This window comes from Stegodyphus dumicola, chromosome 3 (assembly GCF_044657685.1).
Source record: "Stegodyphus dumicola isolate Sdum_Otavi_A_Nest chromosome 3, ASM4465768v1".
Lineage (NCBI taxonomy): Eukaryota > Metazoa > Arthropoda > Arachnida > Araneae > Eresidae > Stegodyphus > Stegodyphus dumicola.
The window spans coordinates 96,401,395-96,412,905 of NC_140770.1; the positions used below are offsets into that span (position 1 = coordinate 96,401,395).

General features: G+C 34.5%; 1 non-coding gene across 1 annotated transcript; it reads left to right on the forward strand.

Moving 5' to 3' along the window:
• The first annotated feature begins 11,090 nt into the window (after positions 1-11,090).
• On the forward strand, positions 11,091-11,278 carry LOC146998047 (U2 spliceosomal RNA). Its single transcript, XR_015040472.1, has one exon. It is a non-coding gene; the product is annotated as a U2 spliceosomal RNA (small nuclear RNA).
• Positions 11,279-11,511: the final 233 nt, after the last annotated feature.

Here is an 11,511-nt window from a genome sequence, read left to right on the forward strand (position 1 = left end):
TTGGTCGCGCAATGTTGTTAAGTCGACAGAACATTGTATGCCCATATATTACCTTTTCTTACCATTTTTAATATTTTCAACGATAATCCACTAAGTATATCCTTATATCATTTTCCTTGAGCTTCAGCAACTTGATGGGCACACCACTTGTCAGGATATATTCCAGGTGTTCTGATGAAGAGACCTGACTGTTTAACTTCTAACAATGTAGGTATTTAATTTTTGATGAATTATTTTTAGCATCATCACATTACTTAAATGCTTTTAAATAATATTGTGTTAATTGTATGATTTTTTTATATTTTGTTAATTACGTTAAGTTCATAAACTTAATAATATTAATATAAACTTAATACTATTAAGTTCATAAATAAAAACACTAACTAACCGTCCATAAATCTGGAATGGACAAAAAATTTTTTTCTACAAGTGTAGAAGAAATTACAGTTTAAATTAAACTTTAATGGTTTTGTAATTCACAGAACTTTAACGACAAACGTATATTGATATTTTCTTTATGAAGGAAATTATTCACCAATTCAGAAGTCAAACAACAAAAATCAGCGTTGTATTTACAAAATTTTCACAGGACTAGTTTCGATGGTTTTACCGAACCACCCTCTTCAGCTGCAAAACTGCAAATGAACCAGATAGGAAATAATGATTAGATAAGATAAGAAAGCCTGGACAAGAATAAGAAAGTGGCGCCATCTGTTGGTGAAACCAGAACTAAAACATAATTTCTTTAAAGGCCGAAGGCAAATTTGGATTGGAATTAGGATCGTTAACTAGAACAGAAAGATTTTTATGAATGTGAAATGCCTCTAGAAAATCCAGTTCTCCAATGGAAGATGTTTTTTGAATAATTTTGGCAGCAGAAAAACTGAAAGTGTGGTTTTCGGACCAACAATGTTGAGCAACAGAAGACTTCTGTGTTTCCTTTTTTCTAACATATGCCTCATGTTCCTTGACGCGAAATTTTAAGGCTCTCTTTGTTTGGCCAATGTAAATTAAACCACACTGGCAAGGAATCCTATAAATACCCCAGGAATTCATATCCGGAATGGGGTCCTTGAGTATGGAACTCGGAATTTTATTGATGGGAGAATAAACAACCTGAAAGTTAAATTTCTGCAAAATATGCGCAACTCTATAGCTAATTGATGGAAAGAAGGGAATGACAACATAATTTTTATAATCTCCTAAAACAAGAGTGCGCCTTTTAGTGTGTTGAGATGAGAATTTTTTAACTGCTTGATTAATAATGTTGGGTGGAAAGGAAATTATTGTTAATCCTTTTGCCTAACTTTGAGATTTATAAAGCATTTCAAACTCATACCTTCAACATCAAATTATATGAATATACTTCAACATCAAATTATATAAATTTGAAACATTTGTATTCATTTTATAACGTTTAAACATTTGAGATAAAAAATTTCAGCAAATCAGTTCATGCGCATTTTTTATTCTGATCTAAAATCATTAATCTTTATCCAGTATATTAATCCTGTTTCTTAGCCGATGTCATTTTAAGATCCCCTTTACCTTTGTGAATTTTGATGCCATTATTAACAAAGTACCAGGCTTTCAAAAAGCTGTTTTTAAAATTGTTTTCTGGATCACTATATCAATGTCAGCAATTAAAAATTCTTCATTTATCTTTATCTTTGTTAGAACACACTGAAGATTTATGTTAGTCCACTTTTAAAAATTGCAGCTAATTTTTAATATCTCCAATAAAATCATCATTTAATACTAGTTTGGCTTTATGCTTTTTCATTCAATAGAGGATGCGGTGCCCGTGGAGGATGCGGTACCCATGGAGGATAGAAGATGCGGTGTCCGCGGTCATTATTCAACTTTCAGACTCCATTGTGTGGTTTTATAGCTAAGGACGGATGACATCAATCACATTCTTGTGATAATGATGAGAATTATTTTATGATTTATTCTACGATGATGTGTATTTTATGATTCGCTTTGAAAAGCATTCAGTGATTTCCCGACTCAAACGATCTCTACTGTGAAGGATTTTTTTTAGACGCAGGAATATATGAAATCGATGAATGGTAATTTTTTTTTAGTTACGAATATATTAAAAACTTGCATATCTGTATACGTACGTGTTAATGAATGCTGTAAGTCATACACGTCTAAGAGGCCAGATTAAATTGTATAAATTCCTGTCTTAAAAGAAAGGTGTTGAGATGGGTAATTTTGATATTTCACATGACAAATTTTTTATAATTACATACATGTCATACATTAAACCTAAAAGTTTTATTAAAACATGAGTAATGCCAAAAAGTCTTTTTAAAGATGTAATTATATTGCAATAAGAAGCTTTTAATAATAGAGATTTCGAAATGTTATAATTTTTACCTTCGATCTGAGGTGTAAGGATGCAGCCCAGCTTATCACAATTAGTAGAATTATTACATAAATTCGTTTATATAAGTAAAGGAACTACAAATATAATTCTATTTTACATGCAAATATTTTGAAGTTCGAAAACATTCTTATTATTAAGAAACCAAAATAATAAGACTTTGCTTCAACAGAAGTCTTTTGTTTGAAAAAAAAGGGCTTCTGATCTTCTTTTCCATTGTTCTGGGGATTACAAAAATCGATACTCATTTCCAGCCGTCGAACAAGATTATGTTTTTTATAAGATATGAAAGAAAGAAAAAGAATTGTAAATCTTTAATTATTGAAATTTCCACCAGTTGCTTCGAGTAATACATTCGTACTACTTTTCTGTTGAATATCAAATGAAATATTAACATCGTAAGCAAAATTTATTATGTTTAACACTCAGTTTTTAGTTGAAATATTATGAGAATACAGCCTTTTGAATTTTTGATTCACATTTACTTAATATTTTTTTATACTTTAACATATATAACATACGTAACTTGCAAAGTTAGTTATGCAAGATTTAGTTGAGAAATATAGAGACTGTTTCAAGTTGATTAGAATCTTTCAGATTCAAAAGCAACTTTTTGAAGCTATATTATGATCATTTCGCAGTAAAATAAATATTATTTAAAATTTTGATCATTATTTGTTTATTTGAATAACTCATTACTTTTGTAATAATTGAGAGAAAAATAAAAGAAATTCTTTCCTACCTTTAATGAAAATGCTGATAATTTATAAATTTTTTCAAGCGTCAGGGGAAAAAGAAATAAATATGTAATAAATAGTATTTCATTTCATGTCATGAAGTTAAAAGAGGCTTTTATCAAAATATGTACGGTACCAAACACATAAAATTGTATTAGATACTACAGTTATCACAGAAAAATACTGCTTTATATATTAATGCACAAGAGATCAAGTAAGCTGTTAAGAAAAGAATGTATGATTTAAATGACGAAATTATAACCTCGAAAGGAATAAAATAAATTAGATATCATTACTTAAATATATTGCATATTAAAACCCATATTTTCTCGTTTTTCTCACAATAGCCACCAAAACAAGTATCTCTGCCTTTATTTATACATATAATATCAGAAAATACGAATATCTCAAACTTGACCGGAATATACTGAGCTGACGTATGTATCAGGCTCCCTCCTCTTTCATTTTAACTCCAGAAGTAAAAAATACTTTCATTTGGATATAACTTTTCTTTTGAGTATATATAATACTAATACCCGAAAAGAAAACAAAGCAGAATTACACCGAATAGCTATTACATTATAACCACCCTGCTAAATAACATGTAGGACCACCTTTGGACCTCAAAACTGGCAGCACACGGCGTGGCATTGACTCCATAAGGTGCTGATACGTAGTGTGAGTATCTGGTACCAAGCGCTTATCTGCTCGTCCTACAATTCCCGCACATTGCGAGGGTGTAGCGTGGCAACATGAATTGGTTTTCCAGGTTTGACCATAAATGCTGTATTGGATTAATGTCAGGTGAATTTGGAGGCCAAGACATGACTTGCAAGTCTCTGAAATGTTTCTCGAACCACTCTCTGACGTTTCGATCCTTATGATATGGTACATTATCCGGCTGGTAAACACCGTCTCCCCCGCTGGAAGTATTGTTGCCAAGATTGGGTGAACCTGGTCTACAACGTTCTTCACATAGCGCACCGAAGTCAGGAATTGTCTTTTTGGGGGGATTATAGGTCCTAATGTTCTTCTTAATGTAAACATTGCCCACACCATAATACCCTGCCATGGGCTTGTGTCCTTCCAACTGTGCATCTGACAGTCAGAGTTTTGTTTGGAAACAGGCGCATTAGCACACGACTGTCGTAAAATGGACCAGAAAACGTGATTCGTCGGACCATGCGACTTTCTTCCATTCTTCTAATGTCCAAGTTCTATGTTTCTTGGCCCATTGCAGACGCAGCTGACGATGACGTGCCGTCAGTGCAGGGACATGCTTCGGCCTCCCGCTGCGTATGCCCATACGCAGCAATGTACGCTGCACAGTATGTTAAGAAACACTGTCTGGGTCACCACTGTTGTAGCTGCTGGTGATTTCCGCTGTTGTAGTTCTTCGGTCACGGCGAACAATGCATAGCAATCTCAGCTCTCCTCTGGAATCAATACTCCGTCGACGACACACTGTTGACTAGTGACTTGTCGTTTCACCATCCATACACCACTTTCGATATGAGTTCACAACAACTGCACTTGAACGGCCCACTAAACTCGTCGTTTCTGATATTGATGATCTCAGTCGTCAAGCCATAACGAATTAATCTTTATAGAAGTCTGATAAATCAGCCGCTTTTCATATTATGTCGCTAATCGCGCTATGTTTGGAGTATATAAAGAAACTCCAACATCAGCGACTCATGCGCAGTCGTATTGTTCCTGGGCTAGCCCGTTGTTATAGGGGGAGGGTGGTCATAATGTAATGGCTCTTCGGTGTAGTGTAAACGTCGCATTTAGTGTACAGAGACTAACAGACGAAAAATTATTGAATATTAGTAGTTCAGTTCGGAATATATTCCAAGCGAATGAATTAGCTGCATGAGCGTCTTTGAAGTTTTTCTTATGTGTAATGCTAATTGAATCCAGTTTTCTTTAGAACTTACTCCGCAAAGGCAGTCTTTCCCTCAGAAATATTACCCCAAGACTTTTGGAATTTTATGGTGCTGGACATCGAAATTGCTGCACCATAAAAGCACCATGCAACAAGCGTCAAATCTGCATGAAAGGTGCTACACGCTGAGATATGCAACTAATTAGTATTTTACCGCAATTGCCCAAAGAATATACGAGTAACTTCATTTACATTGTCTATGAACGGGAAGATAGCACGGCGGATTTCTCGGTTGGAAATCGCATATGAATGTTTGTGTTGAGTGCATAGGTCGTGCAATGCCCGTAAAAGAAAGAGAGATTCCTAACAGCGCGTACCTTGATTCGACCGCGAGCAGAAACGTGACCTATCAAGACCTCTGCTTAGCGTTCATATATTAACTCTAAAAGTATTATGACAAGTTCATATATTAACTCTATAATAACTTCTTTCATGTCGACGATGATTTCTGATTGATATGAATAGAAAATGCCGAATTTTTAATAAAAAATTAAAATTATTAAATAAACATAACTGCGTATAACTTCACAAAAGCCCAAGATCCGCTGAGAATAGCACTGTGACGTATCTTATGTGACTTATGCTTCTCACTATGCATTCGAAATAGATGCATGCTTCACAACTGCAAAAGTAAAATATGGAGAGAGGTTTAATTTACCAAATATCTGTCTTCAAAACCGTGAAAATTAGAAAGAAATGAGAGGAACAACACGTAAAAGTAGACGTTCGAGAGAATGTCTGTTGTAACTGACATTTGTTACTGGGAAAAGGTATAGAAAAAAAAAAAAAAAAAAAAAAACCGGGGGATTAATTGAAAGGGAAAAGAAATTGTACTACGTGCAGGATAGCATGCACTCATTCTGTCTTGCTTTTGATAGCTGACAGTACTTGTATGTGATCAGGTTAGAGACGTATCCTGTCCTATCATCTCCTATATGATTTAACCTTTATTATACCTCATTCGTATTTACGAATAAAATTGAATAATAAAGTCGTAAACTCCATTTTTCCTTCGTTAATAGCAATTTACTCCTTTTAATAAGAAAATTAAAGATAATGTACAACAATATATGAAGTCTCTTGACCTTTCTTAGAAGGAGAAAGGGCGAAATTGCTTTTCAAAATATAACGAAAGATAAAAGCAGCATATTTATCTACGAAACACGCCTAATACTGTAGACACTTAATTCAAACATGCTACCGATCTGCGGTATGACACCATCGTAGTTTTAGCAACTTCCTGTATGTATCTTTCGCCAAAAGTAATTGCATCGAAAATGACCCAAATTGAGGAATAAAGCCGTAGATAAGGATGCATTTTTACGATCGCTGAGCAATGATAAAATCTTAAGTATCTATAACAGGGCATTTAAAAATTCAGTTTCATCAGTTTGAATAGAGGCATTTAAGACATCGTAAATACGTTGAGAACATTCAGCTCTGAGGCTGGGTAATTTTTGAAGAGACCAATTTTTATGACGCCTAAGTATTCGTCCTCGCAGTTCGAAGATGAAATTATTACCCATCGTTCCTGATGTGGAATTGGTTTCAAGAGGAATTAAACACTTCTTTATTAGTAATAAAATTCATATTGCGTGCATGTGGTGTAAATAGTGTTGCGTATATATCAGCAGGAAAGGTTTTCTGTATGCATATTTAACTGCATTATTTGAGATGTTTAATACAAGGTTTAACTTAATGGCTAAATATGTTACTTTGAAATTAACTTTTAAATACCTTTTCTTTTTATTGAAGATTTCAGTTCAAAAATGCTGTTGAATCTCAACAATGGAATAACAAATAATTCCTTTGTATAGGTCGCAAAATTACTTGCCTTTGGCTTTGCTCCCAGATTTGTTTTTTTTATCAGAAGTATTCACCTTTGTATCGTTGTCTTTCATATATTTAAAAATGTTATGCCTGATATAATTAATATTATATTCAAACTCACTTATATTGCACTCTCTTATATGGAATTATTGCGTATTTAGAACTTAATGTATTTGAACTAAAAATAATAAGAGAAAAGTATAAGTTTTAAAAGATTTTAGAATGAATTGAATTTAGAACTCATATTTCACATACTAAACAAATTTATAATAACTGTATTTGGAAATTCGAATAAATTAATATTCTTCTTTAACTTCTCCGCGATTAACGTGAATAGGAATCAATTCACACTTTTTTTAACCTTTTTATATCTAATCCAGTTTAGTAACTGCGGGCATATTTCAGTTCCCTATGTAACGTCCCGCTGTGAGAGGGAACATTATAAAGTCCCTTTCAGGAATATTAATTTTCAAACGTAATTTTCCGAACGTACCTTTTAACGTACGATCACAGAACAACATCTTTAAATAAAAATAACTGATGTGGAAGACACATGACTTTCTTGTACTATCAAATTATGCACATTTTCTGCTGCAATTAAACTTATTTCCTCGAATTAGTCTAACTTAAATAAACGATCCCTCAAGGCAAGGTGAAAATGACAGCAAAACTGCAAATTTTAAAATGAAATATTCCGGTTAACTTTTTAAACAATCAATTTACATTTTTTTTTGCTTTTCTTTTCTTTAGATAATCATAAAAAACAACTAACAAATATGAATGTGACTATCTATCTATATATTTATCTATATAGAGAGACTTTCGGTATTGCTGATTACAATAAAGAAAAGAGATGCACAACTAGATGTTATAGTATTCTCATAGAACAAAATTTCAAGATTCTTTGGCTAATCGTTCTTAAGTTTATGTGATATACATACACATGTACGTACTTACAGACGTCATGGAAAAATCCTTTTTGAATCCCTTTTAAATAGACTTTATATCGTTTTGGAAATAAACGAGCTCTATTCTATGCGTACATGCAAAAATCACGAAACATGTTGCCCAAATCGATTTGGGAATAGTTAAAATGGATATTTTCTTTGAAATATGATACCCGAAATGTGACGCGATAGCAATACTTACTTTACTTCATACAGCGAAGTAAAAAGTCCGTATAGGGAAGTATAAGCAAAAAGAGAGTTCAGTCCCCGAGATTTTGCGATTTGTCTTGTATTATATAATGTAACAGAACAAACACAAACACCTTTTATAGCAGAAATTATCCATTAGGTCGAAAATTCAGGTAAAATAAAATACACTCTTTTAAAAAAAAATCGAAGCACCAAGAAGGAATTTTGCGATCATGGTGAAATTTAATATGCAGAAACATCTTGATCGAACATGCAAATAATCAAAGTTTCAAGGCAAATGAACAGGAATTGCGATCATAACGCGCATTTCTAGTGCAAATTCGCAAAGCATAAAACTAGTAACAAAGGCGGATTTTTTTTTTCTGCCATTTAATTCCGTAAGGAAGCAACTAAAGATGCCATTATGACAATATCGAAGACCTTACAGACAACTAAAGGACTTCGAACGTGGTCGCACTGTACGGTTGCGTGAAGCTGGGTAGTCATACCGAGCAGTAGGCCGTAACCTGCAGCGTGCAGACACTGCTGTGCAAAGATGTTGGCAGAAATAGTTGCTACAAGGAAATTGCCGACGAAATGAAGGCTCTGGAAGGCCAAAGAGCACAAATGCGAGGCAAGATAGGATGATTGTTCGCCAGGCCCGAACCGCCCTAACGGTATCATTGTCGACTATTCAGCGCACTACAGCCACATCTATACCTCCCGTGGTCTATACCGCCATCATCTCACGGCCACATCTATACCGTCCATCATCTCACGGCGCTTGTCTGAGGCGAGATGACGCTCACAGAGGCCTTTAAGGCTGCTATCTCACGTCCGTTTTCAGAACAACTGTTTGGAACAATTTTTCTGCTTTGTCACAACAGCCATTCACCACAGATCGCGTTGCGGTTAACACAGGGAAAACTGGTTCTCCATTACAAACAAGCTTACATTCGAAGCTGATAGCTCATGAAAACGAAAAACTTGCAAATTTTTCCGAAAAAAAGGGAAAAATCGCGCTTTTCTCTTTCAATAGTAAACCAGGCAGAAACATTTTTCGAAACAGTTGTTCGTGTGAAACAAATGCCATGTGATATGGGCCTAAAACGTTTGCTCACAAATACGCAAGATCGGTGGAAACGTCTGGAGTGGTGTCGCAGCCGATCGTCATGGCTGCGATCGTCATGGCATCGTATAGTGTTTAGTGATGAATCCCGCTTCGCTCTTGAAACAGATGACCACCGTGTTCGTGTCTGGAGAGGACGGAGCCAGGGGTCCGAATCAGCCTTTGTTTTGCAAAGGCGTACAGCTGTTTCTAATGGCAGCAGATCATTTTTAGTCATCCTATGTACATCTTTAACAACTCAACGGTATGTTGATACCATACTGTGGCAGGTTGGATCACCCTTCATGGCACGTCATCATGGGTCCATTTTTAACAAGATACTGCCAGGCCATATACCGCTGGTATATCTCTGGACTGTCTCCGTGCGGTTGATACTCTTCCTTGGCCAGCAAGGTCACCAGACCTTTCACCAAACGCACATGTCTAGGGCATTGTAGGCTGCCAGATTCGAGCACCACAAAATTTCGCAGATCTGGAGCGACAACTGATGAATATCTGGCAGAATGTGCCGCAGGATGGCAATAGGAACCTCCACCGCTCCTTTCCTTGACGAACTCAAGCATGCATTGCCGCCAGGGGCGGTTCGACCAACTACTATGTTGAACACTCAATAGGTGATTGTGAGCCGTGAACAGGTACTATGACCTAAATTTTTTAATCATTTTATTATCTGTGTATGAGCTATAATACACATATTCAGTTACATCGAAAACAACCACTTCCTTCATGGTGCTTCGTTTTTTTTTTTTTTTTTTTTTTTTGTAAAAGAGTGCATATGAGAACAAACGAAAAGTAACACAATCACAGTACATTAAGACCTATTTTGAAAAACAAAGGTGTCATCAAGAGAAAATTAAGTGAACATTCAATTCTTTATAGTACTGATTGCATTCGTAAACCTATCACAATATATAAAATATTCTACATTAACCACTGTTTTCGAAATTTACTGTTTCTGGCACACATTATAGCACAAAACATTTGTTATTATTATTTTGCTTTGGTGGTAACACATTTTAGTATCGATTTAAATCATTTCAGCTCAATAAAATGCAGTAGATAATGGAACTATAGAATGTGATCGGAAAAATAGCTAGAAATTCTAGCTTGACATCAGGCGCTTGACGAGATCAGCTTATTTTGGCAATTTTTGTGACGTTAAATCTTTTTCTATGAAAAACACCATGGCTTAGAAATAATTAACTTTTTGAGGTCATTTATTGTAGCTGATAATTCTGATACTACAACGAAAATGAAAATGCCAGCAAAAAGCAAAAATTAAATCGCTTAATACATAATAGTGTAAAGCACCCTTATTTAGTAGTGAATTATTCAAAATCTGTCGCCTCGATTGGGTTAAAGATTTCGTTTTTAAATAGAGCCACATTTTTAACCCAAAGTGGTTTAAATCGATACTAAAATGTGTTAGCCCAAATTTTTAGCTCAAAGTGGCGTTAGCCCAGAAGGCTATTAGTTCCGAACGGCATTTTGCAATGAATTACTAAAAGCACTGACTCACTTTTCAAGTTTTTGCCACCAAATACTATCACCCTGTATTATATTTAAAGAATTTAAATGGTGAAGATTCTTCACGAATTTCTCGCATTGTGAAAAAAAAAGTACGGTACCTAGAGCCATCAAATTTTGAATAACGTAATCCTCCAGCCGAATTTGTGCCCTTGGAGGCCCGAACTTAGAATTTGATTTAATGTCTTTCATGTTTTGTAAAACTTCAGCGAATTTTTGATTAAAAAACTCAACGATTTCAAAACAAGAATGGCACCACTGTAAGGGAAAAAATTTTTTCTCCATTTCACGGGCCTCGCTATCGGAAATTCTAAAGATATGCTGTTTTGAATATATTTAGCACATCACAGTATAATGTTATTTTTAGAACAGAGAAATGAAATACACAAAGTTCGCTTCTCGGCCTTTTGGCTAAGATCAAAGTGTAGTGTCAAAGTCAGGCACACAAATTAAAAAAAAATGAGGAATTACGAAGCTTGAATTTAGAAGTCAAACAATGAAAATCAGCATTATACTTGCAAATTTTTACAAGACTAGTTCTGAAGGTTTTACCGAACTATCATCCTCAGCTACTAAAGCGCAAATGAATGAGATACGATATAGTGATTAGATAAGATAAGAATGGCTGGACAAGAGCTAACTCTTGTTCAGCCATTCCTATCTTATCAAATGCAAAGATAACACTGATTTTTTTGGTTAGACTTCTAAATTAATAATTGTTCGGTATGTTATTTTATGTAAATTAAGAAGCTCTTAATTAATTAATTTATAAAGCTGATTTACACTTTTTTTACCTTACATATGATATTTTT